This window comes from Silene latifolia, chromosome X (assembly GCF_048544455.1).
Source record: "Silene latifolia isolate original U9 population chromosome X, ASM4854445v1, whole genome shotgun sequence".
In the NCBI taxonomy this organism is placed as follows: domain Eukaryota; kingdom Viridiplantae; phylum Streptophyta; class Magnoliopsida; order Caryophyllales; family Caryophyllaceae; genus Silene; species Silene latifolia.
In genome coordinates, this window is record NC_133537.1 from 317,205,307 (window position 1) to 317,217,840 (window position 12,534).

The window sequence follows — 12,534 nt, forward strand, 5'->3', positions numbered from 1 at the left end:
AACGGTCTTTCTCGAGGCCTAGCCTTCCCATTCTTGTCAATCACTTTGTCCACGACAGGAGAGGTCTTCGGTTTCTTCGAAGGATGAACAACTCGAAACCCGGCTTCCTCCTCTCCCTCAGTCAGATGCTTCTCTTTCTCCTTTTCCGCTTCGCGCACCTTGTAGTCAACGGGCTCGCACTTCCTCAATCTCTCACGCTCCTCGGGAGTAGTAGCCTTCCTCCACCACAGATAGGAGTCCGACACCCACAAGGCACTAACAGAAGAGTTCAAGAACCACACGTTTCTTTGAGCCCATTTAATGGCCCACTCCCTTCGACTCTCAGTAGTAAGCGCCACGGCAGTCTGCGGGACAATGTCAAGCTTTAGGATCATCTGCTTCAGTCCAACTTGTCTCATCAGCCTCTCCGGGAAGATGCATACCATGAATTCCAAGCCAGGAATGCGCACAGATCGGGTAGGATCCAAGGAAGATACTCCAGTGACAGATTTGAGATGCCACCACGGTACAACTCATCTAATCAAAGGGGCATCATCACTCTTCAATTTGTTTTCCCAATAATTGCAGACCCGAGTGAAGTCCACCATGTAAAGCCTTGTCCTCATAGCAATCGAGCGAGCATGAAAAGAAGGAACATGAACTGGGGGCTCGATCAATCGAAGGCGCTCCATAAGCCAGACCTACCAAAAGCGGGTATTAAAAAAAGAAAAAAGAAAAAAAAAACGAAAAAAAAAGAAAAAGAAAAAAATAAAAGAGAAAAAAGAAAAAAAACGAAAAAAAAAGAAAAAAAGAAAGAGAGAAAAAGAAAAGTGTTATTTTACCTGCAGGATAATGGGACTCCCCAAATAAGGTAGGTCGCGATTGGCTTTCCTGTTATCCAAACCCAATAAGATCTCTCCTAAGTATAAACAAGCTGGGCTCCTGCGCAGTTCCATTTGCTCAATTAGGCCCAAGAGACGGGGATCACCTCTCAAATATTCATCAACATGCCTTTGAAGGACATACACATGCAACAAGCAAAACCCAAATGCCCTTCGCCTGGCAACATAAGAGACGGTGGGGTCGGCCTTGTTAATGAATCGGTCAATAAAGTCCAACATTCGCACTCCTTTCGAGGTTACTAGACGGTCCACCTCAATTCTTGTCAATCCGAGCAAGTCTCTAAATTTGTTCTTATACCCTTGTGAAGTAGAAGGAATAGCAGGCAAGTGTTCTAGGTCCCACCCACCGATCGCATCAATTTCTTCAGGAAATGGCCAAATGTCACCTCCGGGGAAAGCAAAGACATGATAATTCGAGTCCCAATAATCAAGACAAGCATCTAAGAATGGGTTGACCACCTTGATGAGCTTCAAACTCAACAATGATCCAAGATTATAAGCACCCATGTCGTGTTTCTCCATGTTGGAAAACTCGTTGGTCCACTCTTTAAGGCGAATCTCTAAAGTATTCATGATGAATGTTTGTTTTTAAGGACTTTATGTAATAAGACGAGGAAGAGACGGAAGAATTGTGTGAATAAAACCTCTATCGACGTCGCTATTTATACTAAAATCTGTTTCCTAAAATCCGCCAGGACGGAAACACCTGGGAACAGGCGCAGCACCTGCTGCGCCTCTTTAAAGGGACGCAGCTCCTGCCGTGCCTCTTCCTCAGCATTGTTTCTGTGATTTTCCGCATTGGATCTTTCCTAAATTCCTTAGCGAATAATTTCCTATTCGTACGGGTTATTATTTTGGTAAATACGTCAAAATTGTCATATTTCGTGTTTCCTAATTTCGCGGATGCGCATTTCGAGACAATATCGACATTTTCGTCATTTTAGCACACTTGTACATTTCTTTTAAGTTTCTTTTCAGGAAATCATTTCACGTTCCATTTGAAACTTATACATTTTTATTGTTTTCTTTTTTAGGGGGTAACCCTCCCTACCGTCCGGTCATTTCCGGCAATTTTTTTGCATTTTTGCATTTTTTGCATTTTCAAGTCATTTGTTTTGCGCTAATTTAGGCCATATGTATGCATACATGTTCTATGTGATTTCTATGTAAATTTCGGCAGCATGACGACGTAAACCGTCATCTACCAAACCTGTTCAAAACTAACTTGCAGGTACAAGCAACACAACCCAGCAGCAAAGGCACTCAGGCCATCATATACAACCAAAAAAGGGATATGTACAACAAACTGGGGGCTCGAGCCCCAAGCAAAGTCCAAATGGCCAAAATGTAGGTCCTAAATGTACAAATGTGCAAGATACGGCCAACAAAAACAAACAGCAACAAACAACAAGCTACTGTTGGTCGCCGCCTAACTCCGCAACTCTCGCCTCGAGAGCAGCAACCTCGGCGTCACGGACCTCGAGCTCTCTCAGCAGACGAGCTGTCTCCTCCCGAGACTGGGCAAGCTCCCGCTCCAGCTCACGCTCCCTCTGCAAACAACAAAATTGGCTCATGTCAATCACTTCATTTCAATCATAAGAAGATAAGAAAATTCAAAAATGAAGAAAGGTTCATACCTGACGACCTCGACCGCCGACAAGTGCCTCGATGGCAGTAGCTCGCAGCCGGTTGGTCACCCTCCATAACGCCATAAACCGAGACGGCGCAACCTACATTTTCAAATAAGAAGTTCTTAATAATGGGATAAAAACAATCAAACGTGTTCTTACACAAGAAAATCATACAAATTAGAGGCTCGCCCTCCGAATCAGATGCTGCCAATCGTCCAGGCCAGCATCCGTCACAGCTACGTCAAAGTCACGCAGCTCGGAGATCGTCGTCCTCCCGGTCGCGTCAGTGTACTCGATGGTCTCGGGGTACTCTTGGGGCTCGATGCCCGCCGCCTCGACCTCCTGCAAAGTTTCTCATTAATCGGTGATCTTTCATCGTATTCTCAAAAATCAAAATAAAGAATGATAAAAGCACTTACCACAACCGGCCAGTATGCCAACCTCCCATAGAGGAACGCCGAGTAGTCCTTACCAGGAAGAAGGAGGGCGTCACCACCAACGCCAGCCAAGTCAGCCTCCCTCTCAGTCTAAGAAGGCTCCCTGAACATCGTCCTAGGAGGATCGATGGGAACCGTCAAGACATCCCGAGAGCACTGACGAGCCAAGCGCTCGCCCAAGTACCACACAGGACCCATCGATATCCTCAACAGCAGCCGGCTCGAGCTCCTAGGTCGAAGGACCTCAGCCACGAAAGGAGGAGCGCCAGCATACTCCGCCCAAGGCCTGGGCACCCACTGGGAAAAGACAAGCAAGAAATCATTCTTATGATCGGTAAAAAGTAATAAAGAAGCAAAACGAATATAAGTGAGATGCTCAAGCTGCCCAGCTGAAGAGCGTTCACGTCCCGCCGGTAGACACCATGAGAGGAACGCTTGCTCCTCGTGCGACACATCACCCAATACCTCACAACGGGATTGGCCTTCTCCAGCGGCTCCGTCCTCTTGGGCGAGAGGCTCGGAAAGTAGGAGTACACCCACGCCTGTGAAGCAAGATACTCAATAACGATCTTTCGTAATTCGATAAGGAAAGACAGTGATTATTAGTCCAAATAAAGGTTCATACCTCCAATAGTAGTCCAGGGCCGACAGCACCAGGAGAAGTCCCCTTGTCCATCAACTCTGGACGAACCATGGCCCTCATGAAGCGGATGAGGACCGCAAAACCAGCAGTGACCCAGTCTCAACGCCCTAGGGAGCTCAGGTCAGAAAGGAAGGGAAGAAGCTTCGTCGACAGCCTCTATCCCTTGTCTCCGAGGTAGATCGAAGACAAGAACCACCAGAGCCACAAGCGGACTCTCTGCTCAGCTGTACAGGGAGGAGGAGCCGTCCCTCTCCCGTCGATCACCACCAGCGCCGGGGTCTTCCCCGCAAAGTAGTCTCGGACATAAGAACTAGGCACCAAACCAGGCACTGTAACAGCCTTCGGCGCCAAGTTTCAGCCGATCAACCTCCTAGCCTCGGCCGAGTCCACCCTCATGGCAGTCTCCGGCCACTCCACCTCCTCGGTCCCACACGGCAGGCCAGAGATCATGCCGTAGTCCTCCAACGTGACTCCCACCTCACCAAAAGGCATGTGAAAAGTGGAAGTCGTATCCCAGAATCGGTCCAAGAAAGCGCGGACCAGGCTGAGGTTAGCCCGCAACTTCCTCTTCGCAATATCCCTCCAAGTCTGCACCAGGGCGCCGAACGCTCCACGCGCGATCATGGCCCGCTCCTCTGCCGACAGCCTCTCGTAACACTCCATAGCCGTCGTGTAGCCCGAGAACGATCTGATGTTCCCGGCCTCCTATTGTGATTTGAAACAAAAGCGATCTTTAGTTTGAATGAAATTGGAAAAGAAATTGGAGCGAATGAAACGAAAGAATATGAGTGATGAGTAATGAATTCAAGGTTACCAAGCTCCTCACCGTCCTATAGGACAGGTGACCCTCCACGGCCCAAAGCAAGTGCCTGTTGTCCCAGGTCTCAGCCCACGCAGGTGCTCCCCTCAGCTGGTGACCTTCTCGTCCCACGTTGGCCCGTCTTGGGGCCTCCTCCTCCTCAGCAACCTGCTCCTCGAGGATCTCGTCCTCAACAACCTCCCCGGCTGCCCTAGCCGCAGCAAAAGCCTCCTTGAGAGCACGAGAAGCGTCAACAGAAGTGTCTATCTCCATGGGAGCTCTCCCAGAGGTAGAAGCCTCGTCACCTGCAAAATTAAAGTAATTTTAGGCCGCGTCAAGTGACGACGAGCCTTGATTAGGGGATTTTCGAGTTTTAGAAGCCCCGAAATCACTCTTTTCTCGCCATCTTTGGCCGTATTCCCACAAACCCGATCACCCATGTGATAATTTGGGTTAAGTCAAGCCTAAGTTGAAGCCTAGTCATGGGTTCAAGTCGAAATTTTGGCAGCATTTCGTTATAACGACGATTATGCCCTATAAAAGTGCCCTGAAAAAGCCGTCACAAACCAAAATTCCGAGATGGTAGAAAGTTTACCCATCATTCAAGGATTCCAAATGTCAAGTTTCATCGCAAATGGGCAAGCCTAAGGCCATTTTCGAAGCAATTTACAATTTAGCTGTGAAACCGTCTCAATTTCACTCAAACGCTCAAAACTCAACAAAAATTCGAAACAAATACATGGTTATGATCTTTATACTACCAATTAGCCATTTAGATGGTCAATTTTATAAGGCAAGATCATTTGGGGGAAAAGCCCCAAATTTTCGACATTTTAGGGTTGAAAACCCTAAATTTTGTCGATCCAATTCGTCCGTTATAGAAGATTAATGCAAGAATGATATACATACCTCAATTAGTCATGGAGAATGCAAGCTTTTGGATCAGATTTTGGCAGAAATGGTTGAAGTTTGAGAGAGAAATTGATGATTTATGTTTCGAAACAAATGAATGAAACCCTCTGTTTCATCGCGTTTTTACGCAGAAAAGACACACTAAGGAATAGACGCAGCAGGTGCTGCGCCTATTCCAAGAGATGCAGCTCTTGCTGCACCTCTTCCTTAGGTTCCCTTCATACGAATTTTCAAAAATTCGTTATGAGTTCGTTAGTTGTGGGCCCATCTTTGGTGCGCCTCTTCCCCGTTGCCATTTATCTTTTTTGGTCCGTTTGACGATAATTCTTCGTTCAGACCCGCATTTCTAAGCCAACTGCAGACTGTTATACATTATTTATTGCTTACAAGGCCTTGCTTGTCACAGCGAGCAAGTATTCCCCGACAGGTGTTTCGACACACCTCCATTATATTTCCCCAGCGAGACTAAGCGGATAGACAATCCCTCTCGAGACATGGAGATAAGTTCCTGATAAGGCTTCCCCAACGAGAGTTCATGACATACAATCGTCCTTCCCGAGTTCTTCTGAAGTTTGTTTGTAGACTACCCAAGCAGATTTCTCCCAGCAGTTCCCGCCTGTGTCCTGCTACCCACAGTATTTCCTGTTTTCCCACGGAGTGCGATAAAAGGTGTCGTTCTCCAGAGGTTCCCAGACCGGAAGAGTTCTTACACTCAAGCCTTAGTTACCCCTCAGTTTTGGGCCTCCTTCCCATTGATGCTCTCTTTTAGGGTCCCACACCCTAGCACAATCCTTACTTACCCTTTAGCTCCTACGCTTACGCTTATCCTTTAGCTCCTATGCTTACCCTTAGCTCTTATGCACCTCCGGAAACGTTTCTCAAGAAGTTTCAGGTATGATCTCTTCTTATGGCTGGCGAGCCTCCTTACGTAGTCTAATGGACTTTAAAAGACCCCCCCGATAGTCGACAGACTCTAAAATGTTCTCGACGACAGGTCCTTGGCTCAGACCCCTTGAGCCGCCTCGCATCGCCATAGTCGCCAGGTTGTAATCTTCGATTGACCTGATGGCTATACTTTGACTTTCTCCTTGTCCAAGCCTCAGTCAAAGTGGGGGCTCTGTAGATACCTCATTTTTGCACCTCCCGCAAACCATCCGGTGATGATTGGGCCGCATGTTTGGTACGCGGAACGATTTTTGACAGTTTGTAAGTTTATTGTCAAGTGATTGCTCAAACACTAATGTCTACCTCTTAATTGTCATCTACGCGCCGATACGGTCGTTTTGACAGTAATTAGAGTACATTTGGAGCCCGGGCCTAAAACCGTCTTCATTTTCTGATAACCGCTAAATCCCGAGTCAGAATGTTCTGGAATGTTCCGGATATTTCTATTCCATATTTTATAAATCTGTCACAATCTTTTATTCTTTGGTAAAGTATTTCCCGTAATATTCATACAAAATATTAAGGAAAATAAGATTATCCCGTCATTCCATAAACCAAACACGGAAATCTTTCTTCCACAGGAGGAAACCACTTGGGAACTGACGCAGCAGGTGCCGCGCCTCTTCCCAGGTCCTTTTATGCGTATTTTTCGTATCTTTTCATATCTTTTCGAGATTCACTTCCAAAGTTTCTCCGAAAACCCTATTCCTCCGTGTGATTAGTATAAAAAGGAGCCTTCGCTCCTCATATTTCTCACGCGAGTGCCCGCCCTTCTCTTTTACCTTTGCATTCTAGACCACGTTCTTACTTTTTGGCGTCTACGTGCTTGAACATTCGACCACGTAAGCTCGGATCCTTCTGAGTACCAGCCTCGTTTGCATGACCGACCAATTTGACCAACTCCACATCAATCAATTTAATTAATCTTAATCGTTTTCCTCTTACGAGGGCACTTTCGTTACATTCGAGTCGAGCATCACTAATCATAAACTTAGTTCATCTCGTTTCGTCAAACATGTAAGTCTGAGGGTTTAAATCTCTCTTTTATTATTGTTATTTACTTTTTGTATCATTAACGTAAGGTTTATGTCGAAAATACTTCTTAAAACCGATTTATAAAACCATGCTTTAAAACCCTTTGTACGGATTACCAGAAGATGACCGTCGAGAAAGGACGCAACAACTGCTGCGCCTCTTCGAAGGGACGCAGCACCTGCTGCGCCTCTTCGTGAGGCTGCCGCAGTTCCTGCTTCCTTTCTTCTTCCTTCGTCCTCTGTCAATTCATTGCTCGTTATTTGTTTTCGTTTGTTCTTCAATTCTTTGACATACAAGCACAATAATTTCACATGTATATTGTTTATCATCTTTAAAGCGTATAATTCATCGTTAATCCCGACTTAAATCCCAAGTAATCCAATATTTGCGGGTTTTCGTCATTAAAATCAATCCGGGTTGTAGAGATTCGATTCTTTCATATTGAGTTTCTGGAATTCGATCTTTGGTATATTTCCATCTGTCTATTATCCTATTCATCGTTAATTTGTCGTATTTAACCTATTTAGTTCACCTATGTCACTAATCAATCCTTCGTTCATGTAATTAATTCGTTTACGTTCGTCTCATCCATGTTTTATTACTTTTATGACCCATTCGCATGTAATTAATCTGTTAAATCACTTTCATCCGAGTCTAATATCATAATCAATCCTTAAATTCACTAACGAATATTAACGATTTGCAGTTCCGGCTTCACAGCCAGAACTCACCCTTGGAACAGACGCAGCATCTGATGCGCCTCTTCCGCAGGGCGCGATCTGCTGCGCTGTTCCAGGTTGATTTCTGTCTCTGAACTTCCGCTCTGCCTTGACCTAGTTTAATTAGTTTACGTATTCAATTAATTATCATTCGTATTATCGCTAATAATCTGTTCGTTCATTTATTTATTCTTTTTTCCCAAATTATCCGTTTCGGAAGTATTTTCGACATAAATCAATTGATTCCATTGTAATTATTGTAATTTTCATTATTGTATTTATTGTATCACTTGTATGCCTTAACATGTAATTGAACTTAAATCCCGACTTTGACATTAATTGTATGATTAAATTACGTGATAACCGACTTAGTTAATTCTCACATGCTAGGATTAATTTATTGGATGTTGCATTGCATGCATATAATCGACAATATATCAAGTATAGACGATTTTCCCTAATCATTAGTAGAGGCCGCTATCGAGGCGGGCGGGATTAGGTGTTCGATCAAAAGAGCTTCCTAATACGTACCCTCACCCCTTACTCCAGATCTCTGTGAACATCCGTGTTCATTGGCATCGACGAGAGTCATTCTAGACATAGAATGCTAAGGGTAACGAGTTCTTAGTGTCTATGTCATTACTTTGTGTCTTGACATGACGCGAGGTATTCGAACGGTTTCCAATTTTCCACAATAAATTGGTGGCGACTCCACAAATGCAAACGCTTGTTTCCCAAGCGCCCCCGTGGCCCCCGTGTCCACAACCCGAAAGAAAAAATTTCATCCAAACCCAACTTTTAAAATTCATATGTGACCCACTATTTTAAAAAGGCATATCCAAATTCACTATGGAAAAAGGTGACTGAGGCAACGTTATGTAACCAACTTTTCTTATTTTCCACTCCCTCCTATTCACAATAACTCTCTCCCTTTCCTTTTTCATCTATTCATATAACTCTCCCCCTTTCCGTTTTTGGTAACCTTTTTCTTATAAAATTACCATATTACCCTTACTATTTTTCTATTATTACCATCCAAATTTGGAGTTGGATGAAGGAGTTTGGTGTATGTGCTGTCATTATTAAGTGACGGAGTGGGGAGTCGCTTTATAAGATAGACCGCTGTAGAAAAGGCATAAGGCCAAAGGGAAGTTGGGAGTTGGGCGTGCGTGAGAAGTGACAGACCGGTTTCAAATGTGTCGATGACAGCATTCGGCGAAGCCGTTATGTTCGGGTGTATGTGGTAGAGAAGTTAAACGTGAAATTTTGGTAAGATTGAGATGAGAAGTAAGTTTTATAAATGCCCCCCCCCCCCTACCGGAATAAAATTGTTTAATTGGCTTATTAATTTTTTTTTTCAACGATAGCCCGGAATTTAATGAAAGTTGATTCAGTGTCGGATTTTTGTTTAATTGGATAAAACCAAATATAATGAGTAAAGTGATCAACAAAAATGACGTAATACTTGTAAGACTCGTGAGACGTGATCGGTGAGTCCACAAATCAGAAAATATGAGGTCAAGGGTAGCGCTGGAAATTAACGTAGATGGACAAAAGAAAGCTTGTGACTTATTTATTTGACACGCAATACATTGTTCGGAAGTAGAAATACATAAATTAAACATGGAATTAAAAATGTGATGGACTTTATTTGAAGGATGGCCAAGTCGATGATACCAAGAGGCTTGACCACGAGCTACGACAATTTGAGCTTGAGGCTGAGTTGGGGACCAGACATACGAGCCATCAATAAGAGGACACTGAAGAAGAACCGCTCCTGTCGGATTTGCCTTAATACAAAAGGAAGTGGTTGAGAAAAGTGCATAGGCATTATTGTCAGTACAAAATTGAGAAATGGATAATAATTTTCGAGAAATAGATGGAACAACTTAGAGCTGATCATGGGCCGGGTCTATGCGGGCTTGGGCCGGGCCGGGATGATAAAAATGGCCCACATGTGCGGGTTGGGCCGGACCGGGCCAAATGAGAGGGCCTATTTAGCGAGCCCAAGCCAGGCCTTTATGGGCTAAATTGGGTTTTTGGGCCTAAATGGGCTTTTCGCGACCTAAAATATACGACTTACCGAACGAGATAAGTAGTATAATACCTTCAATTTGTACTTTAAATGTGCACTTAGTATAAAAAAAATCGTACAAAGTATGATGAAATAAATATGAATTAATCTCCAAAAATAGAATAAAAACAATCATCGACACATTATAATGCTTAATCATATCTAGTAGATACTGTATGATTTATGTTACGTGAACATCGCTTTGAAATCTCAATAAATATATACATGAGTTTATAAGGAATTATATATAAAATTTACGCTACTTAAACAAATTTTATAAGAAAAATATTCCTTAATTAATAAATATGGGTCGGGCCGGGCCAAATGCTTGGCCCAAACCCGACCCAAAAGTACATTGGGCTTTTTTGGGCCGGCCCATGGGCTTTTTTGGGCCAAAATAAAAGGCCCAAGCCCTTCAAAAAAGCGGGCTGGGCCGGATCGAACCAATGGACTTGGGCCATTTGATCACCTTCTAGAACAACTAAGACGTTATTAAATTTTAGCGAAAAGGAAGAGGAAGGAATTGAGAATGAACTCGAGCGAGTAATCGGAAGTGCGGAGCCATCGCCTATGACAAGATCGTCATCCCGTCATATGGCTGATGAAGAGACAAAGTATTGAGGTCGTCAGTAATGTGATGCGAAGCAACACTATCCACGGTCCAAGAGTGGGAAGGTTGGTGCGAGAGATGAGTGGCGGTATGAGCCTGCGGCTGAGTGGTACGGGATTGGCGAGTTGCAAAGATAACATGAAGATACTTGGCCTGAAAATTGCGGCAGTCGGACGTGACATGACCGGTGGTATCACAATAATGGCAACGACCTTTGTAGGGTTTGGCATAGTCGGATTGAGAAGAGGCAGAGGCGGGTGTTTTAGTGGTATATGGGGTGGAGCGATTTTGATAATTAGGGCGGGATTGGTACTTATAGCTGTTTTGATTGTTGGAGCGATAATTTGCAGCATTTGCAGCCGGATTAAAAACCGAGGCAGAAGGAGTGTTCTTGAGACGAAGTTCGTGTTGAATCAATTTTTCATGGAGTGTTTCAAACGAGATAGAAGTATCTTAAGCACGGACGACCTCAGTTATTGAACTGTACTTATCGTAATTAAGACCATTCAATATTTTGGCAGTAGACTATATAAGGGATGAATTATGTTTTGGGTAAATTTTACCGATTATATGTTAATATGTGAGGTCAAAGTGATCGTCTACGGTCTTGAGCGTATAACGAGATTGATAAATAAAGGCAATAAGCAACGAAAAGAGAAGAGTGACACGAGAGAATTTTGGTGACGCGGAAAACCCGTTGTGGGAACAACCGCGGGGGGAGTCGGAATCCCACCAATAATTATACTATAATCGAGAGTAATTTGCAAGTAAGGAAGTACAATATTTTTTCTAGTAAGTTCCACGGAAATCAGTGCCCTTGCTGCTGCGTATCTTCTTCTTTTATAGTCGACTTCCTAGGGTTTCCTCTTTTCAGGGCCCTGCACGCCCGTTGCGAGGATCCTGGAGCGGTTACCTATTTTTCAGGAGGAATATGCTCTGACTTTTTCTCCTCTTTGACTGGCGCATTTCCCATGTTAAATGTGTTTGTTTACTTTCAACTTGTGGTCCTGATTTTGCCAACTCATCAATTCTTCCCCACTTGCTTTTCTCCTCTTGATGCATGCCACGTATCTTTCTAGAAAAAGTGTTAATGTTTTCCCCAACAATTGCCCCCAAATTCCTGTGCAAGTACACTTGGGCGGGAATTTCTAAACTGACTGAGCCGCCAAAAAACCGTGTGCACGATTTCCCAGGTCTGTTCGGATGATTGCCCATTATCTTTTTAACTTCCATTCCCATTAATCACTTCCCAACCGTCCACTTTCTCTTTTCCCTATAACTTCCTTTACTCCTTCCAACTTCCCATTTTCTTTTATCTTCTGTCTCTTTCATCTTCCGTCCTTTTCATCTTCTATCTCCCTCATCCTCCGTTTTTCTCATCTCCCATTCCAGGTATCTCACTTTTCCTTTTTTATAATGGCCCGAAAGAATACTCGTTCTTCTAGTTCCTCTATGTCGATTCCCATTTCTGATCCTTCCAACTTGTTCCCTTCTGCTTCTATTCTTGCTCCGACGCATTCGTGTGACTCTACTTTCGAGGCATCTGATATTGCTTTGATAAAAGAGTGGTTTGGTTTTTCTGATGAGGTGGTGGTGCATGTCCCCCTCCCTGGCCAGAGGGCGGATTTTCGTAGGCCGGGGTGGACATGCTTCTACTTCTACCCTTTTTTTCTGAGTTTAAGGTTTCCTTTCCCGAAATTGATTCAAGATTTCCTCCGTTTGAACAAGCTCGCCGTGTGTCAGGTGGCTCCGTACGCTTGGCGTACGTTGCTCCCCCTTTGTGCTATGAATGATTTACATGACTCCGGGATCGATCTCGGTGATCTGGGTCATCTCTTTACTGTGAGG